This window comes from Arabidopsis lyrata (assembly GCF_000004255.2).
Source record: "Arabidopsis lyrata subsp. lyrata unplaced genomic scaffold ARALYscaffold_2, whole genome shotgun sequence".
Classification (NCBI taxonomy): Eukaryota; Viridiplantae; Streptophyta; class Magnoliopsida; order Brassicales; family Brassicaceae; genus Arabidopsis; species Arabidopsis lyrata.
In genome coordinates, this window is record NW_003302554.1 from 9,392,974 (window position 1) to 9,407,019 (window position 14,046).

The window sequence follows — 14,046 nt, forward strand, 5'->3', positions numbered from 1 at the left end:
TTGCAGCTCAGTACGAGCAGGAGAACCTCGACCAGTTCGGGACCATGAGGAAGGTTAGCCAGGAATTAAAAGAAATGAAATCAAAATTTCATCAAGCTACAAGTTCGGAGCCAGACATCAATCGAGTCATTGAAGAAGCTAGGCGAACACCTTTCATCTCGCGAATTGCAAGTTTGAGGATCAAAGATTCTCGGAAACTCAAGTTGGACCCTTACAGCGGATTGGAGGATCCAAAAAGTTATCTCGCAGCTTTTCTGATCGCTGCTGGAAGAGTCGAATTGGATGAAGCTGATGAGGACGTAGGCTACTGCAAGCTTTTTTCGGAGAATCTATGTGGCCAAGCTCTAATGTGGTTCACCCAATTAGAGCCGGGTTCGATCAGCAATTTCGACGAACTATCAGCCGTATTCTTAAAGCAATACTCCATCCTTATGGATAAAAGCGTTTCGGATGCCGATCTTTGGAACTTATCGCAAGGATCTAGTGAGTCGCTTCGAGTTTTCATCACCAAATTCAAAGGAGTGCTGTCAAAGCTCCCAAGAATCTCGCAGCAATCAGCTTTATCTGCCCTACGAAAAGGATTGCGACATGATTCAAGGTTTAAAGAAGACTTAATACTTCATAAACCAGAGACAATTCAGGACGCACTCTTCCGCGCGAACAACTGGATGGAGGTAGAAGACGAAAAAGAAAGTTTTGCCAAAAGGAATAAACAAGAAAAGCCGGCAATCACCGTCCCTACCAAGAAGTTCGAGCCTAGGGAGAGCAAAGGGCCAAGGAAATTTGGGTCGCAACCCTTCAACAGTACCGTCGGAAAGCAATTCCAAGGGAAAGGAAGATCAAACACTTGGGTCCGTGATGAAAGTCTATATTGCGATATTCATAAAGTAACCGGACATTTAACCAATGATTGCAGCGTTCTTAAAAGGCACCTCGCAGAGCTTTGGGCCACTGGAGATCTTTCCAAATTTGATATAAAAGATTTTGTGAAGGAATACCACGAAGCAAAGGAAAACTCCAAAGATCAAGATTCCAAAAGACCAAGGTTATCCAACGAGGAAGAACCAAGGAGTTCGAAGGGTAAGATCAATGTGATTCTAGGAGGTTCCAAATTTTGCGGAGATTCGATAAGTTCCATCAAGAAACATAGACGAAATATCCTACTCAAAGCAAGCTTAAGCGAAGAAGTCGATTTTCAAGGTGCATCAATATCATTTAATGAAGAAGAAACGCGGTACCTCGAAAGACCGCATGATGATGCTCTAGTCATTACCCTTGACGTTGCCAACTTCGAAGTATCAAGGATCCTTATAGATACAGGCAGTTCGGTCGATTTGATCTTTTTAAGTACTCTAGAAAGAATGGGAATCAGCCGAGGAGACATAGTAGGACCCCCATCTCCGTTAGTTGCGTTCACAAGCGAGTCAGCCATGTCTCTCGGAACAATCAAGCTACCGGTCCTTGCCAAGAAGGTATCGAAGATCGTGGACTTCGTTGTCTTCGATAAGCCCGCAGCTTACAACATCATCCTCGGGACTCCCTGGATTTATCGAATGAAAGCAGTCCCCTCTACATACCATCAATGTATCAAATTTCCAACATCAAATGGGGTGGAAACAATTCGGGGAGATCAAGAAGCTTCACGGACGTGTTACCTAGCTAGCCACCGCATGAAGATTCAATAGCAATTAACGAAGCCCGCAAAAGAAGGACTAAGAACAAAATTTCCTAGCGGGCAGAAGAAAGATGATGTAGTAATCGAAGTGGTGTTGGAAGAAGACAAGCCGGACCGGAAAATTCGAATTGGAGCAACTCTGACTGGCCAGATAAAAGAAGCTTTGTTTGAACTTTTAAAGAGAAACAAAACTTCGTTTGCATGGTCAGCAGCAGACATGCCTGGTATAGATCCAAGTATAATTTGTCACGAGCTAAACGTAGATCCGAGCTTCAAGCCGGTGAAACAGAAAAGAAGAAAGCTTGGAGTGGAGCGAGCCAAAATAGTAAATGACGAAGTAGATAAACTTTTGAAGATAGGGTCCATAAGAGAAGTGCAATACCCGGAATGGATAGCAAACACTGTCGTTGTCAAAAAGAAGAATGGGAAAGATAGGGTTTGCATCGATTTCACAGACCTAAATAAAGCATGTCCCAAAGATAGTTTCCCGCTCCCACATATAGATCGACTTGTAGAGTCCACCGCTGGGAACGAGTTGTTAACATTCATGGACGCCTTCTCGGGTTATAATCAAATAATGATGAACCCCGAAGATCTAGAAAAGACGTCATTTATCACAGATAGAGGTATCTATTGTTATAAGGTGATGCCTTTTGGTTTGAAAAATGCAGGAGCAACTTATCAACGGTTGGTTAACAAGATGTTCCATAATCATCTCGGGAAAACAATGGAAGTCTACATAGATGATATGTTGGTTAAGTCGTTAAAGAAAGAGGATCACGTTAAGCATTTAGAGGAATGTTTTGATATTCTCAATAAATATCAAATGAAGCTGAACCCGGCGAAGTGCACATTTAGAGTCCCATCCGGAGAATTTCTTGGTTATATCGTGACAGAAAGAGGAATCGAAGCCAATCCAAATCAAATTAACGCCTTTTTAAACATGCCCTCTCCAAGAAACTTCAAAGAAGTACAACGGTTGACTGGGCGGATTGCGGCTCTGAATCGTTTTATCTCGAGATCAACAGATAAGTCGTTGCCTTTCTACCAAATTCTAAAAGGGAACAAAGGATTCCTTTGGGATGAGAAGTGCGAAGAAGCTTTTGGGCAGCTTAAGGCATACTTAACCACTCCGCCTATATTGTCCAAACCGGAAGTGGATGAAAAACTTTATTTATACGTGTCGGTTTCAAACCACGCGGTTAGTGGAGTCTTGGTTCGGGAAGACCGTGGGGAGCAGAAACCAATTTACTACGTGAGCAAGTCGATGACGGATCCGGAAACCAGATATACAATGATGGAAAAACTCGCACTCGCGGTGGTGATATCGGCTCGGAAGCTGCGCCCGTACTTTCAATCCCATCCGATTGAGGTATTAACCAACCAGCCACTCCGAACAATACTTCATAGTCCAAGCCAGTCCGGACGATTGGCGAAATGGGCGGTGGAATTAAGCGAGTACGACATAGAGTTCAAAAGCCGGATCAGTATGAAGGCTCAGGTCTTAGCAGATTTCCTGACCGAACTACCAATACCTGGAACGATAGAACAACCGGAGAACCAAACTTGGAAATTACACGTAGACGGGTCATCAACAAAGCAAGGATCCGGAGTGGGAATCAAGCTGGAATCTCCAACATCAGAAATTCTAGAACAATCATTCCAGTTGTTATTCAATGCCTCCAACAACGAGGCAGAATACGAAGCCCTGATTGCCGGACTTCGATTAGCACAAGGAGTTGGAGCTAAGGAAATATTGGCTTATTGCGATTCGCAATTAGTAGTTAACCAATTTAATGGAGACTATGAAGCCAAAGATTCAAGAATGGAAGCGTACCTCGAAGTGGTGAAAGATTTATCTAAAAATTTCTCGAAATTCGAATTAATCCGCATACTTCGGGGAGAGAATACAACTGCGGATGCACTTGCCGCATTGGCGTCAACATCAGATCCTGAGTTGAAAAGAGTCATTCCAGTGGAATGCATTTCGGAGCGAAGCATTCAAGACAACAAAGAAACCCTCGTCGTTACAAGATCTCGAGCAGCGGCACGTGACCGTGGCAAACCAGAGATCGAACCGCCACCCAACAAACGAAGGAAGTCAAAGGGATCAAACACATCTAACAAGGAACCCGTTGTCTTAGCTGAAGAAGTGATTCCAGAAACAATGTTAGAAACCGAGCCGTTAATCGAGGAGGATGTTCTTGAACCAGACGAGCATCCCGAGCCAGAGCCACGAATATTTCACAAAGTTGACCAAATTCCGGCTAAAGACTGGGGGGCTGACTGGAGGGAGCCAATAAAGCACTACATCATGACAGGTGAGCTCCCAAAGAATAAATGGCAGGCCAGGAAAATGAAAGTCGTTAGCGCAAAATTTTGTCTGTCAAAGGATGCGTTATATAGACGAGGTGTCAGTGACCCTTACCTATTATGCATTTTTGGGCCCGAAGTCAAAATCGTCATGAGCGAAGTGCATGAAGGATTATGTGGGAGTCATTCATCAGGAAGAGCTATGGCTTTTAAAGTTAAAAGAATGGGGTATTATTGGCCCACTATGATCACAGATTGTGTTAAGTTGGCCCAAAGATGCAAGCGCTGCCAACTCCATGCACCATTGATCCATCAACCGTCGGAATTATTCTCTTCCATTTCCGCCCCATACCCGTTTATGAGGTGGTCAATGGACATCATTGGACCATTACACAAATCAACTCGAGGTGTACAGTACCTTTTAGTCCTTACGGACTACTTTTCAAAATGGATTGAAGCTGAGGCGTATGTTGGTATCAAGGATTCGGCGGTGAAGACCTTTATTTGGAAAAACATTATATGTCGACACGGAGTTCCATACGAAATAGTCACTGATAATGGACCGCAATTCATTTCACACGAGTTTGATGCCTTTTGTGCGGACTGGGGAATTAAAGTTAGTTATTCTACTCCACGATATCCGCAAGGAAACGGTCAAGCTGAAGCCGCGAACAAGACAATATTAAGCAACCTCAAGAAACGCTTAAGTCATCTAAAGGGAGGATGGTATGAAGAACTCCAACCCGTCCTATGGGCCTATCGTACAACCCCTAGGAGACCTACAGGAGAAACTCCATTCTCTTTGGTTTACGGCATGGAGGCGGTAGTACCAGCTGAACTCAATGTGCCCGGACTTCGCCGAACAGAAGCACCGTTAAATGAGGAAGAAAATTCAGCAATGCTTAATGATTCACTAGATACCATAGATGAAAGGCGTGATCAAGCTCTAATTCGGATCCAGAATTACCAGCAGGCAGCAGCCCGGTATTACAATTCTAAGGTTAAAAGTAGGCCTTTCTTCGTGGGAGATTATATATTAAGGCGCGTTTTTGACAACAAAAAAGAAGAAGGTGCCGGTAAACTCGGTATTAATTGGGAAGGACCTTACATTATTACCGAAGTGGTTCGGAACGGTGTTTATAGGTTGAAAGACTTAGAAGGCAATCCGGTCAAGCGACCTTGGAATGTGATCAACCTAAAGAAGTTTTATGTTTAAAGCTACATGCATTGTTTATGTACATGAACTACGATGTGGCTTGATCCCGAAATGGGTACGTAGGCAGCTCGGAAACGAGTTCAGCTATTAATAAAAATTTGTTTTATTTCTTTATTAAAGAAAAAAGGTTCGACTGTGCGAACAAGTGAAGCAAATAGAAGGTTCGGCTAAGCGAACATACAAGAAATTGGGAATAGAACGTTTATTCAAAAGACGGAATGTCCCTCATCGTATACTTCGGACTATGAAAATCTTGTTGACGAGCAGAACACTTCAACTCCTTGACCAGCAAGATCGAGGATTGGCATCATGCAGTCAGGAATTCGAGCAAAGTCAGAGATTCCAAGCTCAATCCACTCTCCGGGGTGAGATTCAAGGATGTGAAGATCTCTAGACACCGTAGTAAGCCTGCGTTGCATCCGGTTAATCCTCTTCCGGAGTCTCCTCTTTTCCAACATAAGCCTCCGATGTTGAAGCTCGAGTGCCTCTATGAACGCCATCGCTGTTCCTTGGTCTCTGATTGGGAGATCCATGATCAAAGCACATGGGGCTCGGATCTGAGTTCTTAAGAAGCCGCGAGGTGGAGGAGGCTGCCTGTTTGGCTCATTTGGAACATCTTCGCTCATCATTCCGATTCTGGAGAAGTCAGGCATGGATTCTGAACAGCGAAGATTGAACTCCATACCTACTAAAATAAAAAGAATGGTGAGGAGTAAAGGGAAATTGAAACTATAATTTATAGGAACCCCATATCCTTAGCAAGCTGCGGATTCTATCCAAAGAATGGAGTGATTCGCGGAGAGATTTATGCCCTCGAACAGATCCTGCATTAAAAGACGCATCTCCGAGAATATTGAAAAGAAAGGAAAGTTGCAAATGTTTCCATAAATAAAAGGGGCCGAAGCCCATTACGAGTTTAAAGTAAGTAAAGAAATTAGAGGACATTTATGGAAGAGGCTCAGGAACAGGCTCCTTCATCGCCGGTTTAGTCTTCGAAGTGGACGCCTTGTTCTTGGCATCCACTTCGGGATGATCCCGAACGCGTCTCCGACAGGTGCTGGCTTCCTCTTCGTCTTCTTCTTCGCTGTTAGATGGAACGGCGTAGACGGGGGCGTTCACGGGACCCGGGACTCCTTTAGCGCGGAGATACATCCGAAGCATCTTCGGGATCTCAGCGACGGAGTCGAAGTTCCGCCACTCCCATTGAAAAGGATCACTTTCCAAGGCCCGTATCTTCCTCTCCACCCGAGCAATGCGAGCCTCAAGTGTTTGCTTTTGAGGCCCAGCCGCTGCCTCTCTTCACACAAGCGACGGTGCTTGTCGGCGACCTAGCATAAAGATGAGTGAATAAGATGAAACAAAAAGTTTTTGAATAAAAAAACTTTAAATATTTACCTTGTCAATAAAATCGCAAGCCTCTTTCTTCTCCTTTGAAGGAAAGTGAAAGACGGCGTGAGGGAAGAGAACGCCGGCCGGTTCAAAGCCGTCGCCGGACAAGAAGAGTGGGCTGCCGGGATCAATGGGGGCTACTTTTTCGTCTTCCATTCTCGCAAATTACTCAAGTAAGACTCTAAAAAAAAACGTAGTTAAATAAAGCTTGGAGGTAGGTAAGCCTTTATTTATAATGATTTAGGGTTTGTCTTGGAACCATAAATCCATTAATGGTAGAGTGCCCGAGTGGTTTAAACCATTTTTGGAAAATCGAGAAAAGGCAGTTATTGCATTAAAAGACGAGCCGTTTTCCTTACTTATAAGAAAGGAAAGAGCAACCGTCGCATTAACTACAAAAGTTTCTAAGGCCCAAGCCCAATAAATTTATCGAGTTGACTAAACCCGAAGTGGGGAACTCGCTTTAAGCCGAGCTCAGCTCTCGCATTCTAAAGATAAAGGTCTGATCAGCCTAAAAATCTCGAAAGCATAACCACAAGGCCACAAAAGGTTAAAAGCGGACTTTGCAAACCCGCATATAATTTTAACCAAACCCCCTTGGGTCGTAACCTAGAAAGGTTTAAAAGCCTCCCCAGGCAAATATCTTGTTCAAAAGAAATGATAAAGCCTCCTTAGGCCAAAAACAAGTTCGAAATTAAGTTTAAACTAAGTGGGACAATCCCCAGTTTAAAGTGGACACAGCCACTACGGATCGACCTCCATCTCAGACTCCGGCTCGGCTGCCAAAGTTTCACTCGCTTCCTTAATTGGCGTTTGATCAGATGAAGCTCCCTGACCACCCTCCGCGGTGCAACCATCCTCCGGAGTGACCTCCGGTACCATAGGAGCTACGGGTGGGACAACGTCTTCCGTCTCTCTTGAGCCTAGAAATAATGTTTCCAGTCAATCAAAGGTACAAGGTAAGAGAAGGTAAGCGTCAGGAGCCAAGCGTTACCTGCCCAGTCTAAACCCGATTCACTTATAGGAGGTGATTCAGTAAAGAATTCCTCGAAGTCAAGCGGGTTGAAGGTCAAAGTGGGAAGAGCTGCCAAGCGACTCCGTTTTTCAGAAAGATTAGTTGACAGTTCGGTCCTTTCTTGCTCCTCGGAGAAGTCTGCTTCATGGATTTGATCCAACAGAATCAGGTTGCTCTCATGCTCCTTGATGTCTGACTCCAAGTTCGACCTAGCCTTCTCGGTTTGCATGAAGCGAATGGCCCCTTGGATCAACTCCATCCCGCGTCCCTTAACCTCCTTTCTGGCCTTCGATGCCGACCTTGCTAACTCGGAATCACGCAACTTGGCTAGCGCCTTGTACTTCGCGTCAAGCTCGATAAGTTGGTTGTTCAGGGTATCGGCGGTTGATTCGGATTCATGAAGTCTACCCTGAACACCAGAAAGTTCGTCCTGGAGTTTGTAATTCCGGTCGTAGTAGTCTTGCAGCTCCCCCTTTACCTGCGCCAGCTCGGATGTTAAACTGTCGACTTTGTCCTCCAGATCGTGCTTGGAGCCGGCAGAAGAACTGAGTTCAGCCTCAAGAGCAGAGAATTTCTTCTTCCACATGTCAATCTCCTTCTCCCGTCCGATGACCAACCCTTCGTAATGTTCGATCATATCGTTAAGTTCGCTGTGAGCCTGGCATTATAAACCCGGGGAGGCGAGTCAGTTTAAAGATTAGCAAAAAAAAAAAAAAAAAAAAAAAAAAAACGGAACTAACCCGAGATGAATGATGAGCGTGAAGCAAATAGCGTTCACGAATCGCAGGGCGCCACTTGTTGAAGTCTGGCAAGATCGAACCCGATCGGGTCTTGAAGCATCGGAAGACGTTGCCTTCTTTCTCCATAGCTGCGAAGAAGGAAGAGTTGTAAAAATTGGAGTTTTAGTAGAGACAAAAAACGTTTAAGTATGTGTAAATCACCAAACCTGAAAGCGATTTGACTTGAGGGACAAGAGCAGGCTTTGACCTCGAGGAAGCACCTCGAGATTCAGAATCTCCCCTTTTAGGGGATGCACTCCGAGTAGTCTTTTCGCTGACGGGCTGGGAAGAAGAAGACATGTCAACAGGTCGGAAGGACCCATTGGTTCAGTAGGAGGGGATGATCGAGGTGAACGATCAGTCCGGGCCCTTGATTTCTCCCTTCGCGGAGACGAGTCATCACGGGACGACTTGTCCCTCTTCTTACGAACCAAATCCTTAAGTGGTTCGTTGCTGAAATCGTCTCGGGGAGGACGAGGAGAATCACGACGAGGAGACCGCTCTCTCCGAGGAGAACGCTCGTCATGACGTTCGCGACGAGGCGTTAACCTATAAGCAGCAACGGATCTGGCTCCCTCGGAGCTGTTATCATCAACCAGCAGGGTCCTGCTGTAATCTTTTTTGTCAATGGCGGCCGCAAGGAACGCCTTGTTTTCATCACAAGCCTCTGCTATCGGCTTGGAGAGTTTCTTACGCTGGGCAGTAAGGGCCCGAGCTGACATGCCTTGAGTTGAGGGAGGAGGCGGAAGACGGTGAAGTAGATTGGGAGGACTCATCCTGAGTTTTCGGTTGGCCTCGATAAACCGATCGAGGGTGAAAGAATTCCAAAGGGTTTCCCCTTCAAGGATTGTTTTGAAGAACTTGACAAATTCTTCAGTCGGGAGAGTTGAAGCGATGAGAGCTGCGAAATGAAACAACGAATTTGGTCAGTAAAAAATAATAATGAACAATAAAGGAATATACGACCTAGTCTCTACCAGGTTTCGCAGACCACTTCGATGGGAGTACATCGGAAAGATTCCCAATCGAAGCAGGAGTTTTCTTAATCAGAAACCAAGGATGGTGCCAGTTCTCATCCTTGTTCGGGAGGTGCGAGATGACGTTTCTATTGGCATTTGGTACGCCGAGAAATACCCAGTTTTCTTTGACGAACTCCTTACGCTTAGGAGTTCATTCAGCTCGGGGACTCCAATGATGTAGCCAGCCTCCGCCGCAACGGTTATAATCCCGAGGATGGTTCGGAGGAGATTGGGGGTTAATTGAGGTAAGGCAATCTCGAGAGCCGCCAAGAATCAAACTAGGGCTTCGGGAAGGGGGAAGGTCAATCCGCAGCCCTTGAAGTAAATTTCGTAAACACAAAAGTAGCCGACACGGTGGTTCTCCGGGGATTCCGTGGGGTCGGCTATTTGCGCCTCCGCTATGATTTCAGGAGGAATTTGACAGAGCCCCTTTAATCGCTCAAGGGACTGAAGAGTGCAGGTGGATTTGTAATGAGGACCGGCAATATCGTTAGGACGAGTGCATTCATCGTTACTAGAGCGCCTCTCATCGTAAGAAGGAGATTCAGGTCTCTCGGAATCGGAAGTCATCGGAGAAAAATGAAAAATTCAAGATCCGGCGAAGAGAGGTTTTGTGAAGAAAAGTAGAGAGATGTTTTGATTAAAGCACAAAAGTAAAAGAAGAGAGTAATGGTGAAAAGAAGTTACCTCAAGCTAATGATGAAACCGCCTCAGAAGTTGTGTGGGAAGTGGGAAGGTTTTTTCCCGTTTTAATAGTAATTAATCAATATACGGTCATAATGATGACAGATGTCACTCAGTTAAAAATGGCTAGTGCCGAAATTAAAGGAGTAATGAGATTTTCGGCGGGAAATCAGAAAGATTCTCGGGCGCAATATTTGGTCATTTAAGCATTTAAAGTCCTCCGAATTGGAATGGCACTTCGAAGAACTTGGGGGGCTAATTGTTGGTGTCGGATCCCGCACCAGAAGTTCGAGACCAACCAAAGATTGCCACGTAGTCAAAATAATGGCCCGTAAAGGATAAAGCCCATTGAACCCATGAGCCGAAGGAACGGTCGAAGTGGTTGTCACCACTTCGAGAACCCGAAGTGACTGCACTGTGACACGAGTTCGGTGTAGAAGACACGGGTAAGTCGGTTCAAGGACACTTGGGCCAAAAAGGCGAGGCCCATGAAGATCAGAGTTAACTCAAATTCAAACGTCGAGCATTAAAGTCGAAGAATCAAAACGGACACATTTAAGAAGGAATAATTGTACTTAATTATTCATTTTAATGTCGTTTCTCTATGTATAAATATAAAGGCCAATGGCCATGGAAAAGGGGATCTTCCTCACAAGAGAGAAATATTATAGCAATTTTTGTAGCAATTTAGAAGTTTTTACATATTCATTTTTGTCCCTCAAGAATAATCTTTCCAACTTAATAAAATACTTGAGTGTGTAAATCCGACATCCACAATGGGCCCGAGAAAGAATGTGGAGCCTACTGGTAGGGACGGTCGGGACAGTTGTTGGAGAAATACAAAAGAATCTATCATCGCTAGTTTCATTCTCCGGCGGAATCGATGGCTTCAACGGCGAAGGACGATGACGGAAAACTTTTAATCTTCTCATGTTACACGTATCTTTGATGTTGACACGTGTCTTGAGATATTTTCAATCGATCTAATCCTCTTCCCTAAAGTGATGCAATGTTGGGCCAGTTGGACTTTCTTTAGTCTCTGTAAACCGTTGTATGTTGTTGGGCTTTTGCTCGGTCGTTGTTTGTAATGTTTATATCAGTAAAATCCTCTCTTGTGAAAGAAAAAAAGCATCATCTATATATACATTTTTGGAGACATTTTTGAAATAAATTCTGGAGTTGGAATGTATTTACAAGATATGCCACTGGTGGGTCGGGACAATTTAAAGATTTTGCACCGGAAATATTGAAATGGATATTTCCTTATATTTCTGCAAAATATTTGTTAATATCCAAAACCAGAAACTACATTAAATGGTTGCATTATAGATTAAATTCTAACAAATCTGGTTTTAATGCTAACAATTTTTTTTAAAAAACGTTTAATGCTGACATTTTTTAATTTAGGTTTTGGAAACAATTCTTTTGTTGGATCATCATCTCATATTTGGGTTAGGATTTACTTCTTTCGTTTGGTTTTCTATTGAATTGGATTGGGATTACTTACCCGAAATTTCAATCAATTATATATAAAAAAAACTATAATTGAATTATGCAATTAAGGGAAGCACATCTTTACAAGATAGTTAATTTGAAAGCACAATTAAAATTATCTACAAAATAAATTTTAATAATTTTTTTACCAATTAAACATAAATAAGAATAGAAAAAATACTGTTAATTTTCCAATAATCCAAACTTACAAAAATATAAATATGTATTAAAAATCTAATGCAACAACTTTGTACTCTTCAAACGTATTTGAAAAAATATATAAAGAATTTATCAAAGCTGAATGACAGAAAATTCAACTTTGCATATGCATACCACAGGTTCTTACCTGGTATATATATAATTTTAGATGAACATATATAAAAAAAAGAGAGAAAAACTTCAAGTTAAAATTTGGGTACCTACAAGCTAACCCATAATCCATCGAATTATTTTGGGTTTATCCACTATACTCGAAATCTATAAGATTTTCTCAATTTCGAGTTTTTGATGGGCGGGCTCAATTCAGATTTATGCTGGGGTTTTTTAACCCACGACATTTGGGTATCTCATGCTAGATAATGCAAGTCGTCATTAAGAGACCACTGGTCAATTAATTTTTGTGGGAAGCCAAAGTTATAGTATTTCAAATACTTTTCCTAGGTTGTAGTCTACTTTTGGCCAAAACCGAGGCCAAAACTACGAGTGTAAATGGTAACATAGAAAAAATATTCAGCTGAATTCAGCCAGATTCAGCAATTCCGCAGTTACCATTTGCATAAAACTAAATTCAGCTGAATTCAGCTACATTCAACAGTTCTTCCAACACCAAAAGATACGTAGTATGTTTATTTCAGGTAAAAATTCGGATTATAATGATTACACAACTCGAATTAAAATATTTTGGATATCAAAAATTACACATCAAATTTATATTTTAAAATAAGTCAGATCATACAAATACAATATATGAATAATTCAGATACATAAAATCATTATCAGAATAGACAAGAGACAAATTTATGTTCGGATAATTATAGATAATTTTAGATAATTTAAATAACTTTTGGATAATTAAATATATTTTTTCAAAATTTCGCAAAAACACTCTTACTTATGCTAAAATAAATATTTAAAATATCAAATTTTTAAAAAATTCTTAATCATCCTAATCATATTAATGATTTTAAACTACTAGAGAACAATTAACAATCAGTTAGATTATCTATACTATATTATCATGTTTATTTTTCAATTAAATTTTCAATAAAACTTTGACAAAGCTTTTTATTAATTAATTACATAGTTCAAAAAATTAAATTTGGAAGAACAACTTAATTTTGCTAACAATATATTTTTAATAATAATATGAATTATAGTATTTATTTATAGTATAAGAGTTAATTAGACTATTAGATAATTTTATCTATTTTATTTAGATATTTTTCTTAGTTATTATATTAATATTCATAATTATTTGATGATATTTTCAATTAAAGTCTTAATTATTTTGACAGATTCTGCTAAAAATCACAAAAAAAAAATCAGCTAGATTCAGCGGTTACCATTTGAAAATGTAAAATTTCAGCCAGATTCAGCTAAAAATCACTAAAAATTCAGCCAGATTCAGCAATTCAGCCGGATTCAGCCAGATTCCTCGGTTACCATTTAGACCTTACAAAAAACAAATGCTAACTCTTTGACTCTCAAGCCGTCATTTGATGGAGTCTGTGATGAATTCCTAGATATGAGATCTCGGCCCATTGGTTCTCGAAATTGAAAGAAATTTCATTAATAATTTTACTCAGTTATTCACTAAATTTCTGAAACATTACTCTATAATCCTGGAAAACGAAACATTATATTGAGATCTTGCGACTTTAATTTGTCTCACGAACCTATCTAAACTTTAAGAGCTTTCATGAAATGGTTCATGAATTATTAACAAACTAAATGTTAGATTTCCAAAATATTTATCAAATAATATACAAGGAATGTAGATTGTTTACTTTTTTTTGGTTAACGACACACGCAATCAACAAAATCACAACATTAGTACTACAAACCACTAGGATATATGTCATGATCTATATTCAATATATCATGTGGATTCATCATTTGCTTTCCATTTTAATTTATTTCTTTTTTAAAAATATTTATTTATTTTTTTGATGAAATTTTACTTAGGAAAACATAGATACTCACATTTACATTTAGCATATTGATTTTTTTTTCTTCTGAAAATTGATTTAGGAAAATATGGATAGTTTAAAAAGTAATACAAAAAGTATCTCGATAAAAGATTAAGGAGCGCAAACAATAAAAAATTTCAGCGTTCAATTTAGTTTCACACTTCTGATTTATCAATGTCCAAACAAATTAACGTCATATTAAATTGTCCATCCCCAAAACTCTAGTCTATGTGGTTTAGAATCTTTAGGAAAACTGAGAGACAAATAAAGCTC

The 14,046-nt window shown here is 41.1% G+C and overlaps 1 pseudogene; it reads right to left on the reverse strand.

The window, feature by feature from the left end:
- Positions 1-7,337: 7,337 nt before the first annotated feature.
- LOC110231053 lies at positions 7,338-9,989 on the reverse strand (annotated as a pseudogene).
- Positions 9,990-14,046: the final 4,057 nt, after the last annotated feature.